The following is a 19,972-nucleotide window of genomic DNA, read 5'->3' as shown; positions in this document are numbered from 1 at the left end:
GTGAAAAGAAAGAGATTGGTGAAGTCAAGCGTAGGTCCCTTGCAGTCAGAATCAGGGGAATTTATAATGGGGAACAAAGAAATGGTATACCAATTAAATACATACTTTGGTTCGGTCTTCAAAGGAGGACACAAATAACCTCCCAAAGATGTCGGGGAACATAGAGTGTAACGAGAGGGAGGAATTGAATGAAATCAGTATTTGTAGGGAAATGGTGTTAGGGAAATTGATGGGATTGAAGGCCGATAAATCCCCAGGGCCTGATAATCTACATCGTACGGTACTTAAGGAAGTGGCCCTAGAAATAGTAGATGCATTGCTGGTCATCTTCCAAAATTCTATAGACTCTGGAACAGTTCCCATGGATTGGAGGATAGCTAATGTAACCCCACTATTTAAAAAAGGGTGGTAGAGAGAAAACAGGGAATTATAGACCGGTAAGCCGGACATCCCTGACATCGGTAGTGGGGAAAATGCTAGAGTCCATTATAAAAGATGTAATAGCAAAGCACTTGGAAAACAGTGACAGGATCGGACAAAGTCAACATGGATTTACAAAAGATAAATCATGCTCGACTAATCTACTGGAATTTTGAGGATATAACTGGTAGAATAGATAAGGGAGAACCAGTGGATGCGGTGTATTTGGACTTTCAGAAGGCTTTCGATAAGGTCCTGCATAAGAGATTAGCGTGTAAAGTTAAAGCACATGGGATTGGGGGTAATGTACTGACTTGGATAGAGAACTGGTTGGCAGACAGGAAGCAGAGTTGGAATAAACGGGTCTTTTTCCGAGTGGCAGGCAGTGACTAATGGGGTACCGCATGGATCAGTCCTAGGACCCCAGCTATTCACAATATATATATATATGATCTAGACGAGGGAACTAGATGTAATATCTCCAACTTTGCAGACGACACAAAGCTGGGTGGGCGTGTGTGCTGTGAGGAGGATGCAGAGAAACTCCAGTATGATTTGGACAGGTTGGGTGATTATACTGCATCTGCCATGCTTCTGCCCAATGTGGATAAATGCGAGGTTATCCACTTTGGTGGCAAAAACAGGAAGGCAGATTATTATCTGAACGGCAACAGATTGGGAGAAGGGGACATGCAACGAGACCTGGGTGTCCTTGTGCAACAGTCGCTGAAGGTAAGCATGCAGGTGCAGCAGGCGGTTAAGGCAGCAAATGGTATGTTGGCCTTCATAGCGAGAGGATTTGAGTACAGGAGCAAGGATGTCTTGCTGCAGTTGTACAGGGCCTTGGTGAGGCCACACCTTGAGTATTGTGTGCAGTTTTGGTCACCTTATGAGGAAGGATGTTCTTGCCATGGAGAGAGTGCAGTGAAGATTCACCAGACTGATACCTGGGATGGCAGGAATGACGTACGAGAAGAGATTGGGTCGATTAGGCTTCTATTCGCTAGAGTTTAGAAGAATGAGAGGGGATCTCATTAAAACTTATAAAAGTCTGACAGGACTAGACAGACTAGATGCAGGAAGGATGTTCCCGTGGTGGGTGAGTCCAGAGCCAGGGGTCACAGTCCAAGGATAAGGGGTAAGCCATTTAGGACTGAGATGAGGAGGAATTTCTTCACCCAGAGTGGGGAACCTGTGGAATTCTCTGCCACACAGGGCAGTTGAGGCCAATTCATTAAATAGATTCAAGAAGCAGTTGGATATATTTCTTGAGGCTAAAGGGATCAAGGGATCTGGGGAGAAAGCAGGGGCAGGGTACTGAATTTGGATGATCAGCCATGATCTCATTAAATGGCGGAGCGGGCTCGAGGGGCCAAATGGCCTGCTCCTGCTCCTATCTTCTATGTTTCTATGTTTGTTTCCTCAGCCTGCCTCCCAATCCTGATGAGTCAGTGTGCTTGATAATACTTGGCACAACAACCCTGTTCTTATAAATCAAACTGGATAGTATGTTTAAAAGCTGTCTCTTCATTAAGAGCAAATACTGCACGCAATGAAATATCAATTCCTAGAAGTAGAGCAAGCCATCTGCACGAACTATAATGATTTTTCTTTCTGATGGACTGTACACACATTTAGGAAAGATTACATTAAATACAGTACAAGATCTTGGGACAGTTGTGCTAACACTGCATTCCTACACTGGAGGACAATCAATGGGAATTTGCAGGACATGGACGGTATAGAAGTTAACACTTTGCTTTACTGAAATCCTGCTTTGCACAGTTTGTTTCTGCCATATAAGGTAATGTTTCATCCACATCTTGAAGCAATCAGTACATTTGCCAATTCCTTAACCAGATGGTGTGGCAGACGCCGACTTCACCGCAGTCAGTCTGGAAACCTGAGCAGCTATCCCAGACTCCCACGACCTAACAGTCACACTGCAAAAAAGAGGATAAAAAAAAAATCCACACATGACTGTGAAACAGCTCATTTCAAACCAGTTTATATCTAATAATTTAACTTTATTTCTAATAGTTCTACTCAGCTGCACAACACTCTTCCCACTTTCAAACATTTCTACAGTGCTCAAGAACATAAGCAATAGGAGCAGGAGTAGACCATTTGGCCCCTCGAGCCATTCAATAAGATCATGGCTGATCTGGTCTTGGCTTCAACTCCACTTTCCTGCCCGCCCCCCATAACCCTTGACTCCCTCATCGTTCACAAATTTGTCTAATCACCTTAAATATATTCAATGACCCAGCCTCCACAGCTCTCTGGGGTAGAAAATTCTAAAGATTCACAACCCTCAGAAGAAATTTCTCCTCAGCTCCGTTTTAAATGGGTGCCCCCTTATTCTGAAACTGTGTCCCCAAGTTCAAGATTCCCCCACGAGGGGAAACATCCTCTCTGCATCTACCTTGTCAAGCCCCCTCAGAATCTTATACGTTTCAATATGATCACCTCTCATTCTTCTAAACTCCAATGAGTACAGATGAATGTTTCAGAATTCAAAGCCAGCTCCCAGCTTTTGTGCAGTAACACAGAATCTATTCCAGTGAGTAGTCAAAACAGAGAAGATACTGTATGATTAAATGCGTGAGACAGAATTTTCAATGGCAGTTTGGCATTGCAAAGTAAACACCTTCAGGGGGATTAGCTTGCTTTCTGCCCCATGTTGCTGGGGAGCTACGCCTACCTGCATAACCCCCTGGTTTAATATTACATATATGTAGGAGTGTTAAAAGTACACAATACTGTCACCTCACCCTGTGAATCAAGAAAAAGGTTACGGTGCAATTTAAGCTGCATTTCATTTCTTGAAGCAGATACTTTTACACTACTTGCACGCAAACTTGGGTCAAACATGTAATTGAGTGTGGCAGAACAACTACACGCTTGAGAACCAGACAATACTATGAAATGATCCTTAATCTCAAGATCCCATTGTAAGTTTCAGTCTTCAAGTTAACCTCATCCCATCTCTAAAGCTTACTCCTTGGTTTTATAACCTCTAAAGAAATCACGTTCATTCTTCCCCTCTTCTGCCAAGTTTTTCCCCCATTGGTTCTCTCTTGAAGATATTGACTTCTTGCTCGGTTTTGTTCGCCAGAGGTTAGGACCCTACTGGTATTACATCCAAGTAGCTATTGTTTATGCAAAAGAGCCGCGACAGTGTCAGCAAGCTATTCTTGGGGAAGGAGATCACTGCTGAGCCAATTCTGTCTGCATCAGATATCAACTAATGCACACTTCCAGTGGGGGTGTCAAGATAGTGATCAGGTGGGTAATCAGGGTGATGTTCCCTGCCTAACCCAGAGGTGTCGAAGCCAACTTCAAGCTCGAACCACTTCCCCAGCTGACATCAGCGAACATAAAACAGGGATGGAAGCAAAAAATTACTGAGATAGTAATGGATTTAGTGAATGGGCAAAACTGTGGCAAATGAATTTCAATGTAGGCCATCCACTTTGGACCAAAAAAGGACAGATCTTTCTAAATGGTGAAAAGCGGGCCATTTACATAGATTAAAATATAATGGACCGGCACAAAAAAAATCACAAAGGCAAATGGAATGCTAGCCTTTATATCTTGAGGATTAGAATACAAGGGGGTAGAAGTTATGCTGCAGTTATACAGAGCCCTGGTTAGACCACACCTGGAGTACTGTGTTCAAATCTGGGCACCACACCTTACGAAGGATATATTGGCCTTGGAGGGAGTGCAGCGTAGATTTACCAGAATGGTACCTGGATTCCAAGGATTAAATTACGAGGAGAGATTACACAAACTAGGGTTGTATTCCCTGGAATCTGTAGATTAAAGGATGATTTGATTGACGTTTAAGATATTAAGAGGAACTGATAGGGTAGATAGAGAATCTATTTCCGCTGGTTGGGGAGATTAGGACTAGGGGACATCGAGCAAGGCAGGGGTGAAGTTAGGAAACACTTCTACATGCAAAGGGTGGTAGAAGTGTGGAAAACCCTTCTGCAAATGGCAGTTGATGCTATGTCAATTGTTAATTTCAAATCTGAGATTGATAGATTTCTGTTAACCAATGGTATTAAAGGATATGGGGCAAAGGCAGGTAAGAACACAAGAAATAAGAGCAGAAATAGGCCATTCGGCCATCGAGCCTGCTCCACCAGTCAATAAGATCACGGCTGAGTTTCTACATCAACTCCACTTTCCCGCCCTATCCGCGTATGGAGTGAAGTCACAGATCAGCCATGATCTCATTGAATTGCAGAACAGGCTGGAGGGGCTGAATGACCTACTCCTGTTCCCATGTTCCTATGATTGAACCTGGGGCATCCATGGTCTCCAAGGGTACATTCACACATCTTTTTGCAATGATACAGAAGATGAAGTGTAAACAATGTCGATGGCAGATCAAAGAAACTTCCGGATCTGCTGTCTTACCTCAGGCCTGAACTGCAAATCTCAGATCGCAGTGCAAATGCAGTCTTCTGCAGTTCAGATTCCAAGATGCAGAATTTTGCAGCACCGAGGGGAATTTACAAATAAAATAAACACATAATTCCCCAATTGGCCGTCTCTGTTGGAGATAGTTCGCAATAATTTTATAGGTTAAGAAAGGGTAGTTCTGAAGAGGTAATACTCCTGTGAAGCATCCGAGGACATTTTCCTACATTAAAGGCACTATATAAACACAAGTAGTTGTTACTGGCGGCTTCTTTTCAGATCTTCTGATGAAGGACCTGACTGGTACCCTCTAATGCCACATTTCACGAAGCACCCCTATAGCAGATGTCAGGGAAAAATCCAAGCAAAAGATGCAGGAGGAGTTGTGACATCTCTTCTGTCCCATTAACACTGCAAATGACCCTGCCTATTTCAGGTGGGAGCTTCCTGCCTACGCCAGGCATTCCTGAGAATACAGACCAAATGAAAAAGGGGGGCAGAAACCAGGTTTTACTGGTCTCTGTTCCAAGTTTCTCATCCTAACACCCTAGAAACTGGTACCAATTCTGCTCAAAGAATGCTAGGATGAGGAATTGACCACTTCACGTTTTCTCCAAGGCCCATAATAACTACAGACACAAGTGATGAACTTGCTGCTAGAGTAAAAGCAGATATGCAAATGTATCGCTCACTCCAGAACTCAGAGCTCCAACGTCATATATTAAATGATTTTTTTCCTTCACCTTCCAATTTTACCACTCTCCAGCCTTGCAAAATAGAAGGCGAAAGCAGTCTTTATATAATCCTGTTAATGTAGAAAAATGTCCCAAAGCACTTCAGGAAAAAAAGGGTGTCAAGCCCATGAGGAAGATATTAGCAGCCTGTCAAAAGAGGGGGGGGGGGGGGGGGGGGGGGGGGGGGAGAGCTTTAAGGGGGAGAGGGAGAAGAGAAAGAGGGAGAGGGTATTAGGAAGGGAATTTCAGTTTGCAATCCAAGCAGATGAAGGCACAGCCAGCAGTGCTGGGCTAAAGGGATTCACAAGAAGCTGGAGTCAGGGGAGAAAGCAAGAGGAGAACTGTAGTGCTGGGAGAAGGCTAGAGTTAGGGAGGGTTGAGGTCCTGAAAGGATTTAAAATTTTACGGATGTGAATTTTAAGTTCGAAGCGTCGGGGGGGGGGGGCTGGGAGACGACGTCGGTCAGCGAGGAGCGAGGTTATGAACAACCAGGTCATAATATTGGCAGCATAGTTTTGGATGAGTGAGTTTTATCAAGCGCAAAGGATAGAAGGGGAATGGGAATGGTCAGGGATGGAGACTAACAAATAGAACAACATCCTTCAACACAACTCCCTCCCCTCAAATCAGCCAGCTCAATCATTAGCCTGGGGCAAGTTATAATTTCTGTCAATGCAATCTCAGTACAGGCACAATCCTAATGAATTCATAAATAAAACTCAAAGCTCATTTCAATTGCAATTGTGGTCTTGTGTAGTTGTATGGTTAACCTTTTATGTTGAAAACGGTCATGGAGAACATTTGATCCCATCACAGTGATCCAGTCCAGGTGCTTTTTGTTATCAGCACCAAAAGTTACTTTTAACTTTTATTGCCACTATTTTAACTTAAAATCAGAACAAAGGCATGAATTCTCAACATTGTAAAGGTGACACTACTGAATGCTTTAAAATGAGTTAATCACTTAACATTCTATTTAATCCTTTATGACTGTCTTTTTCACATGTATATTTCTTCCCACTCGTCCCTAAATTCTTGCAGCAATTTCCAGGTCTCTGTTGCTGAAATCTTTCCGCTTCCTAATGTTCCTGGGAATGCCCATGAAATGCCGCGTCTGCAGCCAAATTAAGGAAATTGTCTTTCTTAAACTAGCACATGGACATTGAGGTTGAGCTAAAAGTGAAGAAAGCAACATGCTCCTTTCCAGGAGTGCAGGGCAGCGCAGTGAGAGCAGAGTGTCACCGAGGTGGGGCTGGGGGGGGGGGAGCAACATGCTCCTTTCCAGGAGTGCAGGGCAGCACAGCGAGAGCAGAGTGTCACCGAGGTGGGGCTGGGGGGGGGGGGAGCAACATGCTCCTTTCCAGGAGTGCATGGCAGCGCAGTGAGAGCAGAGTGTCACCGAGGTGGGGCAGGGGGGGGGAGCAACATGCTCCTTTCCAGGAGTGCAGGGCAGCGCAGTGAGAGCAGAGTGTCACCGAGGTGGGGCGGGGGGGGGGGGAGCAACATGCTCCTTTCCAGGAGTGCATGGCAGCGCAGTGAGAGCAGAGTGTCACCGAGGTGGGGCTGGGGGGGGGGGGGAAGCAACATGCTCCTTTCCAGGAGTGCATGGCAGCGCAGTGAGAGCAGAGTGTCACGACCGAGGTGGGGCGGGGGGGGGGGGAGCAACATGCTCCTTTCCAGGAGTGCATGGCAGCGCAGTGAGAGCAGAGTGTCACCGAGGTGGGGCGGGGGGGGGAAGCAACATGCTCCTTTCCAGGAGTGCATGGCAGCGCAGTGAGAGCAGAGTGTCACCGAGGTGGGGCAGGGGGGGGGGGGGAAGCAACATGCTCCTTTCCAGGAGTGCATGGCAGCGCAGTGAGAGCAGAGTGTCACCGAGGTGGGGCTGGGGGGGGGGGGGAAGCAACATGCTCCTTTCCAGGAGTGCAGGGCAGCACAGTGAGAGCAGAGTGTCACCGAGGTGGGGCGGGGGGGGGGGGAGCAACATGCTCCTTTCCAGGAGTGCATGGCAGCGCAGTGAGAGCAGAGTGTCACCGAGGTGGGGCAGGGGGGGGGGAGCAACATGCTCCTTTCCAGGAGTGCAGGGCAGCGCAGTGAGAGCAGAGTGTCACCGAGGTGGGGCAGGGGGGGGGGAGCAACATGCTCCTTTCCAGGAGTGCAGGGCAGCGCAGTGAGAGCAGAGTGTCACCGAGGTGGGGCAGGGGGGGGGGAGCAACATGCTCCTTTCCAGGAGTGCAGGGCAGCGCAGTGAGAGCAGAGTGTCACCGAGGTGGGGCTGGGGGGGGGGAGCAACATGCTCCTTTCCAGGAGTGCAGGGCAGCGCAGTGAGAGCAGAGTGTCACCGAGGTGGGGCTGGGGGGGGGAGCAACATGCTCCTTTCCAGGAGTGCAGGGCAGCGCAGTGAGAGCAGAGTGTCACCGAGGTGGGGCTGGGGGGGGAGCAACATGCTCCTTTCCAGGAGTGCAGGGCAGCGCAGTGAGAGCAGAGTGTCACCGAGGTGGGGCTGGGGGGGGTGGGGGGGGGGGGGGGAAGCAACATGCTCCTTTCCAGGAGTGCATGGCAGCGCAGTGAGAGCAGAGTGTCACCGAGGTGGGGCAGGGGGGGGAAGCAACATGCTCCTTTCCAGGAGTGCAGGGCAGCGCAGTGAGAGCAGAGTGTCACCGAGGTGGGGCAGGGGGGGGAAGCAACATGCTCCTTTCCAGGAGTGCAGGGCAGCGCAGTGAGAGCAGAGTGTCACCAAGGTGGGGCAGGGGGGGGGGAGCAACATGCTCCTTTCCAGGAGTGCATGGCAGCGCAGTGAGAGCAGAGTGTCACCAAGGTGGGGCAGGGGGGGGGAGCAACATGCTCCTTTCCAGGAGTGCATGGCAGCGCAGTGAGAGCAGAGTGTCACCGAGGTGGGGCTGGGGGGGGGGAGCAACATGCTCCTTTCCAGGAGTGCAGGGCAGCGCAGTGAGAGCAGAGTGTCACCGAGGTGGGGCAGGGGGGGGGGAGCAACATGCTCCTTTCCAGGAGTGCAGGGCAGCGCAGTGAGAGCAGAGTGTCACCAAGGTGGGGCGGGGGGGGGGAGCAACATGCTCCTTTCCAGGAGTGCATGGCAGCACAGCGAGAGCAGAGTGTCACCAAGGTGGGGCTGGGGGGGGGGGGGGGGGAGCAACATGCTCCTTTCCAGGAGTGCATGGCAGCGCAGTGAGAGCAGAGTGTCACCGAGGTGGGGCTGGGGGGGGGGGAGCAACATGCTCCTTTCCAGGAGTGCAGGGCAGCACAGCGAGAGCAGAGTGTCACCGAGCCTGGTATCTACAAGCCGCCGAGGTTAGGGGAGAGCAGAACCCTGCAAGTCCAGATGTTATGAAATAAAAACAAGTAAAAAAAAATGAAAATAGAAAAATGGAAAGTAACAATAGCGAGAACTGAAGCCACTAACAATGAGGAAACACGGTTAGTATAAAAGAAAACACAATAGCAAAGTTGCCAAGTACTAGTAAATAGAAAAATAAACAAAAAGCTCCAGAATTGTAGAAATGGGGACGATAAGTAATTTCAGAGCAAAAAACTGCATAAATTAGGAAAAATGGAGGCAACTGCACAAGATTGAGTAAAGTACTTAAGAGCACAATTCACAATAAGATATTGGACAGATGGTCAATCACACAAAGCTGACAAGACTTTCAAATAGTATTCATTTTATTAAGGCTGCAGAAATATTTAGTTGTAACTCAGTATTCAATAAATGTAATGACACGGCATATTTAAAAATGCTTAAAAAAGTCATGAAATAGTTGTATTAGCAATATTGTATAAGATGGTGCTATTTAATTGGTTGAAGTGGAATTACACAGTGTGCAGTGGATTAACTTGTAGTAATAATTCTGCAAACCAAGAGTAAACACTGAATAGGTAAAGTAATAATATTTTGGTAGAAAGAATGAGCAGCAATACAAACTGAATGGTACAATTTGAAAGGGGGTGCAGGAACAGAGACCTGGAGGTGTACGGATACAAATCTTTGAAGGTGGCAGAAAAGTTGAAAAAGTATACAGGAAACTTTCTGGCATCCGGCACAGACGGGACCAACGTGGTGCCGGTTCATCAACAATTCCGGATAACCGAACGCTATAGTAAAAGATATGGAGCTCAGAGCTCCGTATAAAGCAACAAACCCTGTTGCTTAACAGCTTCAAAACAATCGGCACAAGTTGCAAGCGTCTCTGTAGCTTAGCAACAGCTTCAGCTACACCCTTGCACAGCAACAAATGGAGTAAAGAAAAGTAATAAAAGTTATCTGAACCGACTCCTGAATTTTGCCAGTGGATAGTGTGTTCCCGTTATTTAGGGGCCGGTTAATCGAAAGTTTCCTGTACTTTGGTTCTGTCTTCACAGAAGAGGACACAAATAACTTCCCAGAAATACTAGGGAACCAAGGGTCTAGTGAGAAGGAAGAATTAAAGGAAATTAGTATTAGTTAAAGAGAAGTGCTGGAGAAATTAATGGGACTGAAAGCCGATAAATCCCCAGGGCCTGATAATCTGCATCCCAGAGTACTAAAAGAGGTAGCCATGGAAATAGTGGCTGCATCGGTTGTCATCTTCCAAAATTCTATAGATTATGGAATAGTTCCTGCAGATTGGAGGGTGGCAAATGTCACCCCACTATTTAAAAAAGGGAGAGAGAGAAAACAGGGAACTACAGACTGGTTAGCCTAACCTCAGTAGTAGGGAAAATGCTAGAGTCTATTATAAAGGATGTGATAACAGGACACTTAGAAAATATCAACGAGATTAGACAAAGTCAACATGGATTTATGAAAGGGAAATCATGTTTGACAAACCTACTGGAGTTTTTTAAGGATGTAACTGGTAGAATAGATAAGGGAGAATCAGTGGATGTGGTGTATTTGGATTTTCAGAAGGCCTTTGATAAAGTCCCACATAAGAGGTTAGTGTGCAAACTTAAAGCACATGGAATTGGGGTAATATACTGGCATGAATTGAAAATTGGTCAACAGACAGGAAACAGAGTAGGAATAAATGGGTCTTTTGCAGGCGGTGACTAGTGGGGTACCGCAGGGATCAGTGCTTGGGCCCCAGCTATTCACAATATATATCAATAATTTGGATGAGGGAACCAAATGCAATGTTTCTAAGTTTGCTGATGATACAAAACTAGGTGGGATTGAGAGTTGTGAGGAGGATGCAGAGAAGCTTCAAGGCGATTTAGACAAGTTGAGTGAGTGGGCAAATACATGGCAGATGCAGTACAACGTGGATAAATGTGAAGTTATCCACTTCAGTAGGAAAAACAGAAAGGCAGAGTATTATTTAAATGGTGATAGATTGGGAAATGTTGATGTACAAAGGGACCGGGTTGTCCTTGTACACCAGTCACTGAAAGCAAACATGCAGGTGCAGCAAGCAGTTAGGAAGGCAAATGGTATGTTGGCCTTCATTGCAAGAGGATTTGAGTACAGGAGCAAGGATGTCTTACTACAGTTATACAGGGCCTTGGTGAGACCACACCTGGAGTACTGTTTGCAGTTTAGATCTCTTTACCAAAGAAAGGATATACTTGCCATAGAGGGAGTGCAGCGAAGGTTCACCAGGCTGATTCCTGGGATGGCAGGACTGTCGTATGAGGAGAGATTGGGTCGAGTAGGCCTGTATTCACTAGAGTTTAGATGAATGAGAGGGGATCTCATTGAAACGTCTAAAATTCTGACAGGGCTAGACAGACTGAATGCATGGAGGATGTTTCCCCTGGCTGGGGGGGTCTAGAACGAAGGGTCACAGTCTCAGGATAGAACATTTAGGACTGAGATGAGAAATTTCTTCACTCAGAGGGTGGTGAACCTGTGGAATTCTCTACCACAGAAGGCTGTGGAGGCCAAGTCACTGAATATTTTTAAGGAGATAGATAGATTTCTAGACACAAAAGGGTATGGGGAGAGAGCAGGAATATGGTAGAGATAGAGGATCAGCCATGATCATATTGAATGGCAGAGCAGGCTCGAAGGGCCGAATGGCCTGCTCCTATTTTTTTGTTTCATATGGGATCCTTGGCTTTATTGAGAGAGGCATAGAGTACAAAAGCAAGGAAGTTATGCTAAATCTCTATAAAACACTGGTTAGGCCTCAGCTGGCGCACTGCATCTAAATCTGGGCACCACACTTTAGGAAGGATGTCAAGGCCTTAGAGGGTGCAGAGGAGATTTACTGGAACAGTACCAGGAATGGCAGCATGGTGGCATAGTGGTTAGCACTGTTGCCTCACAGCGCCAGGGACCCGGGTTCGAATCCGACCTCAGGTGACTGTCTGTGTGGAGTTTGCACATTCTCCCCGTGTTTGCGTGGGTTTCCTCCGGGTGCTCCGGTTTCCTCCCACAGTCCAAAGATGTGCAGGTTAGGTTGATTGGCTATGATAAAAATTGACCCTTAGTGCTAGGGGGATTAAATACGTGGGGTTACTGGGATATGTGTTGGGGTAGGGATTACGGGGATCGGGTGGGATATGTGTCGGTGCAGGCTCGATGGGCCGAAATGGCCTCTATCTGCACTGTGGGGTTTCTGTGAATGGGGGAGACTAGAGAAGCTAGGGTTTTTCTCCTTAGAGCAGCAAAGGTGAAGGGCAGATTTAATCGATATATTCAAAATAATGAAAGGTTTTGATAGAGTAAATAAGTTGAAACTGTTTCCACTGGCAGAAGAGTTGATAACTAGAGGGCAGGTTTAAAAGGTAACTGGCAAAAGAACCAGAGACGAGACGAAGAGAAAGCTACTTATGCAGTGAGCTATGATGATCTGGAATGCACTGGCTGGAAAGGTGGTGGAAGTAGATTTAATAACTTTCAAAAGGGAATTGGATAAATACTTGAAGGGGAAAGGGACTAATTGGATAGCTCTTTCAAAGGCACGATGCGCCGAATGGCTTCCTTATGTGCTGTATCATTCTATGAACTGTTCAGACCAACTGCATTTTAGTGCTTCCATATCATTAGTGTTCCTTAACCTCCAACTTCAGATGAACAGCAATAGACTGCACAAAGATGCATGCTCATTGCCTACAGTGGTTTCCCACACACTTCCACACAAGAGAATGCCCCAAGCATACACCCCATCACCCACAACTGCTTACCCTCACCATACTATCTCTTCCATATAGCCCAGTATCACTAGTTTAACTTTTTCCATGAGTTGCCATCTGTGAACAATGATTTGAATTATTATACAAGCTGTCACATTTACATTAAATATTATCTATTCCTTGCAATCAAGCAGTGGAATCACTAGTTCATCTTTTCACACAAGGAATTTCCTTCTGATTTTTTCCACTGAAGATTAATCCAAGTCATCAATCAAGCACAAGGAGGAGCAATATTATGCAATAAGTACAAGCAGTTTTAAGATGCATCTCACCCAGCAATTTTTTTTGAGCTGCATAAAAATTCAGAGTGTATCCTTCAGCCGTAGCTCAGTGGGTAGCACTGTTGTCAGAGTCTGAAAGTTGTGGGTTCATGTCCCACTCGAGACTTGAGCACAAAAAGCTAGGCTCACACTCCAGTGCAGTACTGAGGGAGTGCTCCGTAAATCGAGGCCCCGTCTGCTCTCTCGGTTGGACGTAGAAGATCCCATGGCACTATTTCGAAGGGGAGCACTGGCCAATATTTATCCTTCAATCAACATCACAAAATCAGATTATCTAGTCATCAACACATTGCTGTTCAAGGGCGCTTGCTGTGCGCAAATTTGTTATATCCGTGTATCTTAATGTTGTGTCCTTCAATAATCAGACAACAAACTGCAGGGAACGATCAACAGGTGTTTACTGAATGAGGGTTCAAACTGCAACTGACTGTACAGATCACTACTCAGGGTTTATAGACAGGTGTGGTCACTGCCGGTACTACAGGATACAGGAGCTGTACAAAGTAGTTCTCCCCCTTAAAAAGGTACATACATTACAAAATTAACTGCCGCATATTCTACATTACAACAGTGACTACACTTCAAAAAGTAGTTCATTGGCTGTAAAGTGCTTTGGGATGTCCTGAGGTCATGAAAGGCTCGATATAAAATGCAAGTCTTCCTTCCTTCTGAGAACAGAGCCTTTTACACAAAAGCAAAATACCTCGGATGCTGGAAATCTGAAATAAAAACAGAAAATGCTAGAAATACTCAGCAAGTCAGGCAGCATCTGTAGAGAGAGAAACAAAGTTAACATTTCAGGTCGATGACCTTTCATATGCCCAGTCAAGCAAGAATGGAATAAAGGAGTATGGGTTCATGAATACAGGAGTAGGGCGACCCAAGCACATTTACCTGAACAGCACTGGTAAATCTCAATTTGAAGTCTAAGATTAAAATTCTAGCCAATCTAATACAAACTTTACAGCAAGATTATACCAGGGCTCAGCCAGACCTAAAGCTCCAATACACAGTTTAGCAGCATTCCATTTCGGCCTGGACCAGAGGTAGAGAAGAGGGGAGAAAAATTAAAACTAAAAATGTCAGAAGGACCTCCCTCAGACTCTTGATTAATATGAAAGTTTATCAATAATCATAGAGGTCTGTTGCTCCCACTCAGCTGCAACACAGTCCACTAGCATTCCCAGGTGCTTAACTTCTGGCCACAGCTCAAAAATGCAATGGCAGTACAGGAAACTTTCGATTTACCGGCACCTAAATAACTGGAAATCTCGGTTAACCGGCAAAATTCAGGAGTAGGTTCAGGTAACTTTTATTACTTGCCTTCCTTCATGTCTTGCTGTGCAAGGGTGTGGCTGCAGCTGTTGCTAAGCTACAGAGACACTTGCAACTTGTGGCCATTGTTTTGAAGCTGGGGTTCGTTGCTTTATACGGAGCTGAGAGCGTTCGGTTATCCGGGATTTTTGATGAACCGGCACCACGTCGGTCCCGTCCGTGCCGGATAAAAAAAAGTTTCCTGTATTAGTATGGCTTTTCAAAAGTTTGGCACTTCTCCAGTTGGTTCTAAACTGCCCATTTAATGTTAAAATAGTCTTTGAAGCGACACCAAAGCTAAACTTGTCCAAGCCTAATATTCTCTTAATTATCGTGTAAAAAGGCTAGTAGTGATCTTGCCTCAGAAAAAACATGGAACACAGTATCATACCAATAAGAAATCCAACTCATTTCATTCACTTCTTTTAAAAAGGCAAATTCAATGATTAAGTATGGGTCTTCGCTATTCCTCGGCCTTCCTACACTCCTGCTGCTACCCTAACTCGACTCCCTCCTGGATTAGGCCCACAGCTTAACCTCTGCCTCTCTTGGCATTCTTTGAAGGGCCTTCGCTCGTCCTTATAAGTAGCAAACATTTTGCCGAACTCCTCCTGACCTTCATTAACAGATAAGAACCTGCTGCAGTTTAATAATCTTTTTCAAAGCATTTTCAAACATTAATTTAAGGATCAAAAAGATTTCTAGCTGAAAGCGAAATCAGTAGCAACTGACTGTTTACTCAACCTGAACAGTCTTTCAAGAAACAAAAGCAAAGAAGATCTGTTGAACAGGATATCCAGCAACTAACAAGAGCTTTTAGAAATAGCTTTAATGAAGCAATTTTTGTCGCATGGATCAAATCAAACTTAGCAGGGCTGTGGATTAATCTAAATATTGTTTTGCCCAAATTACTGAAGTGGAAAAGGTTACATAGAATGGTGTGACAGGCTGCCTGTTCATTTTGCACCAATAAAATTATGTCTATGATGATCTAGTAACTGTATAATGAGGGAATCAGAACATGACGGTAAAATCAGCAACAGTACAAGAGTTCAACCCTGGAGTGCACAGAAGGATCCACTCATACTTACCAGGTGCTCCATCCTCACAAACACATGTAGCAAGTGCTACACTTTGCTCAAAAGTACAAGTTGACATTTGGCACTCTAAATGCAGCTTTTCTTACTCATCTTTGAAGTCAAGATCCAGGCATTTTAATTGTTGCAGCACCTGAAGAGTGCAAAGCAGGGAAAATGTAAAACGAGCTGCTTTAAATCACTGCAAGAACTTACTTTTTGTTCTCGGGATACAGGCGACACTGCCAAGGTGACATTTATTGCCCAACCCTAGTTTCCCTGAGCAGGTGATGGGAGCCTTCTCCTTGAACCATTGCAGTTCTTGGTGTTGGTGCGCCAACCATGGCGTTCAGTAAGAAATGCCAGTATATTGACCCAGTGACAATTACGGAACAGCAATATATCTTCAAGTCAGGATCGTGTGTGACATGAAGGGGAACTTGAGGGTATTTCCAAGATGCAAATAGCACTAAGAATGGACAGCAGCTCTATAATTCTTTCACAAAATACTTAAATGTAGAGCTACAGGTTTTCAATGGTGCTTAAACTTTGACGCATTTTTTTTTCTTGCCGAACAGCATGCTGATATTCAAACTTGTAAAGAACACACAGCTGTATGATAAACAGGAATGCCATGATGGGACGCTGAAATGGCTTGATAAGTCATTAAATGGAAGCATCACAAGATTCTTCACAGGGAAAGCCAACATTCAACACCAAGATTCATAATTCATCAATACACTGGAAGTTTGACTTAGTCATCTGAGTTATTGCACCAGTTCACCAGTAAATGTATTAACATAGTTTTAACTTCCAGGCACTTTTGCTAACTAGAAGGCAGAGTAAAAGACAATAGTTTTCTAACAGTACCATGAAGATGTCCTGCCATTTTTGGGTCAGTCCAAGAAATTTTTTGAATTACATCTCTCCTTTTTGAGTTACCCTCCTCCAAACAAAAAATCCCAAAGCTTCTATTAATGACCATTTTGACCTCAATACATGTCCCATAAAATAATAGTAAGTGAGGTGAATGGTAATGATCCCATTCTTTGCTGAGGGAACCTCTAACTTTCAACTCTGCAATTCCCCACTGAAGCTGCAATAGATTTTGCAAATCTTCCATATATTCAATTGAAGTCAAAGCAAACAAGTCCCCCCTCCCACCCCCACCAAGTAACCACACAGCCCTTACCTAGTTCTCAAATTATGACAATGACAATGACATTCCCAACTCTTCATTTCGCTGCAAACTTTCAAGCTCAAGTATAGAATCATAGAATGGTACAGCATAGGAGACCGCCGTTCGGCCCATTGCGCCTGTGCTAATTCTTTGAAAGAGCTTTCCAATTCGCCCCATTCCCCTGTCCTTTGCCCAGAGCCGTGCAAATTTTCCCCCTTCAAGTATTCATTCAATTCCCTTTTGAAAGTTACGACTGAATCTGCTTCCACCACCCTTTCAGGCAGTGCATTCCAGATCGTAGCTCGCTATGTAAAAAAATCTCATCTCCCTTCTGGTTCTTTTTAACAATTACTGTACCTTAAGTCCGTGTCCTCTGGTTACCAACCCTTCTGCAACTGGAAACAGTTTCTCCTTATTTAATCTATCAAAACCCTTAATGATTCCCTGCTCCAAGGTGAACAACCACAGATTCTCCACATAACTGAAGTCCCGCATATGAATTTATTTATTAAATTTGTTGTTTCTATTATTGAACAGTCCTTGCCACATTTTATCCTCATTTTGAGGAGCCACGAACACACAAAAAACAACAGAGGGCAAAAGTCTAGCTGGTTCATCAAGCCAGTCCCATACTATCATGGTGGAATGACTCCAACACACTCACCACTAGCCAACCATTCAATCTTTTGGGGGAAGAAAACAAAACAAGGGCTTCTCCTTGTCTTTTGCCTCTTCCAGGAAATTGGACGGCTGGTTGGCAAGGGATGGGGCTGATGCGGGTTATGGTGTACATAAGTTGCCCCATGATAATATGGGACAGGTTTGATGGTCTTTTCCTGTCTGTCATTTTTGTATGTTTGTAACTCCTCAAAAATGAGGATAAAATGTGGGCAAAAGGTACTCGGTAACAGAAACAGAGTTTAAATAAATTAGGAATATACAAGCGGTTTCCAGAAAGGAAAAAAGTGTAAAATGTAACGAGCATCTCATTGAAACGGGTGCCTTCACAGGAAAAAAAATCTAAATTTAACACAAGTATTCACAAGGGAAAGAAAACACACGACAAAGTCAGCAAAAAACAAAGTCCTTTTGCACTACAGGGTGGGTCTTGGTAGAGTGACGCAAGAGCACTGCTCTCCCGAATTTATACTGCACGTATGCTGCTGATCACCCTGACTGGCTGCCAAGTGTGTTGCAGAGTGTCGTGCATGGTTAGTGTGGAGTGTTGTGCATGGTTAGTGCGGAGTGTGTTGCAGAGTGTCGTGCATGGTTAGTGTGGAGTGTTGTGCATGGTTAGTGCGGAGTGTGTTGCAGAGTGTCGTGCATGGCTAGTGCGGAGTGTGTTGGTGTCGTGCATGGCTAGCGCGGAGTGTGTTGCAGTGTGTCGTGCATGGTTAGTGTGGAGTGTGTTGGAGTGTCGTGCATGGTTAGTGTGGAGTGTGTTGCAGAGTGTTGTGCATGGCTAGTGTGGCCATGACAAATTGCGCACCTGTAATGCAACACGTGCTGTGACATCAGCAGATACCATCATGCTGCACAAAAACATCTAGTGCAATAAAATTAATCACAACAGTGCCGCTTATATGACATCATGCCGCAACACCTTGACATCAATGAGAGAATTACAAAAATGACCAGATGGATTCCATCCCAGGATTTTAAAAGGAAGTAGATAAGCACACTGAAGATGCCTTAACTGTAATCTTCCACACTTCTCTCTATTCAGGAACCGTTCCTTTAGATTGGAAAATTGCGCATGTCACTCCGCTATTTAAGAATGATGAGGGGGAAAACAGGGAATTATAGACCAGTTAGCCTAACATCTGTTGTCGGAAAATTACGTACTAGAATCTATAATTAAGGATAGGGTGACAGAACACCTCGAAAAATTTGATATGAGAGAGCTGGCATGGATTTGTAAAAGGTAGGTCACGCCTCATGAACCTGATTGAATTTTTTGAAGAGGTGACTAAAGTAGTGGACAGGGAATTTCTATGGATGTTATTTATATGGACTTCCAGAAGACATTTGATAAAGTCCCACATAAGAGACTGTTAACCAAGGTTGAAGCCCATGGAATTGAAGGCAAATTATTGACCTGCTTAGGAAATTGGCTGAGCAGCAGGAGACAGAGTAAGGATAATGGATAGGTACTCTAATTGGCAAGACATGACGAGTAGTGTCCTGCAGGAGTTGGGGCCTCAACTATTTATTAACAACTTAGATGATGGAATAGAAAGCCACATACCCAGATTTGCCAATGACAATTACAGCATTGTAAGCAGTGTAGATGAGAGCATAAAATTACAAAGGGATATTGATAGATTAAGTGAATGGGCAAAACTGTGGCAAATGTGAGGTCATCCACTTTGGACCTAAAAAGGATAGAACAGGGTACTTTCTAAATGGTGAAAAGCTACTAACAGTGGAGGTCCAAAGAGACTTGGGGGTCCAGGTTCATAAATTAAAATGTCTTCATGTGACAGGTACAGAAAATAATCAATCAAAAAGGCTAATGGAATGCTAGCCTTTATATCTGAGGGCTAGAATACAAAGGGATAGAAGTTATGCTGCAGCTATACCAAGCCCTGGTTAGACACTGAGCAGTTCTGGGCACCACACCTTAGCAAGGATATATTGGCCTTGGAGGGAGTGCAGCGTAGGTTTACCAGAATGATACCTGGACTCCAGGGGTTAAATCAGGAGAAGAGATTACACAAATTAGGGTTGTATCCCTGGAATTTAGAAGGTTATGGGGTGATTTGATCGGAGTTTTCAAGATATTAAGGGGAACAGTTAGGGTAGACAGAGAGAAACTATTTCCGCTGGTTGGTGAGTCTAGGACTAGGGAGCATAGTCTAAAAATTAGAGCCAGACCTTTCAGGAGTGAAATTAGGAAACACTTCTACACAAGGGTGGTCAAAATTTGGAACTCTCTTCCACAAACAGCGATTGATGCTCGATCAATTGTTAATTTTAAATCGGAGATTGATAGCTTTCTGTTAACCAAAGGTATTAAAGGATATGGGCCAAAGGCAGGTATACGGGGTTAGGTTGCAGAACAGCCATGATCTCACTGAATGGCACGGAACAGGCTCGAGGGGCACAATGGCCTACTCCTGTTCTTATGAAATTACAAAAATGCTTCCAGATTGTGGTTTTTTTCTCCCCAGTGGCTAGCGTTAGACTTACAGCAAGCACCAACACCCAGTGAAAAACAGGGTTTCCTCGTTGCTGGTCTAATAAATGCCAGTTTTATTCTCAGCTGGCGACACAGGCTACTGGAGCCAATGAATCAGTATCAAAGCAACCTTCGAAAAATACACAGTATAAATGCAGTATCTTTCTCTTCCAAATATAGGAGTTAAAATCTACATCAAATATATAGTTATAAAAGGAACA

At 44.8% G+C, this 19,972-nt stretch overlaps 1 protein-coding gene across 2 annotated transcripts in view; it reads right to left on the bottom strand.

Annotated features, from left to right (window-relative positions):
* Positions 1–19,972, bottom strand: part of ptk7b (protein tyrosine kinase 7b) — a 359,270-nt gene that overhangs the window by 234,633 nt on the left and 104,665 nt on the right. The gene's annotated exons all lie outside the window — the stretch shown is intronic.

Source organism: Somniosus microcephalus, chromosome 9 (assembly GCF_052327205.1).
Source record: "Somniosus microcephalus isolate GS21.2 chromosome 9, FLI_Smic_1.0, whole genome shotgun sequence".
Lineage (NCBI taxonomy): Eukaryota > Metazoa > Chordata > Chondrichthyes > Squaliformes > Somniosidae > Somniosus > Somniosus microcephalus.
The sequence above is the reverse complement of the archived record's forward strand: the minus strand, read 5'-3'. Positions and strand labels throughout refer to the sequence as shown.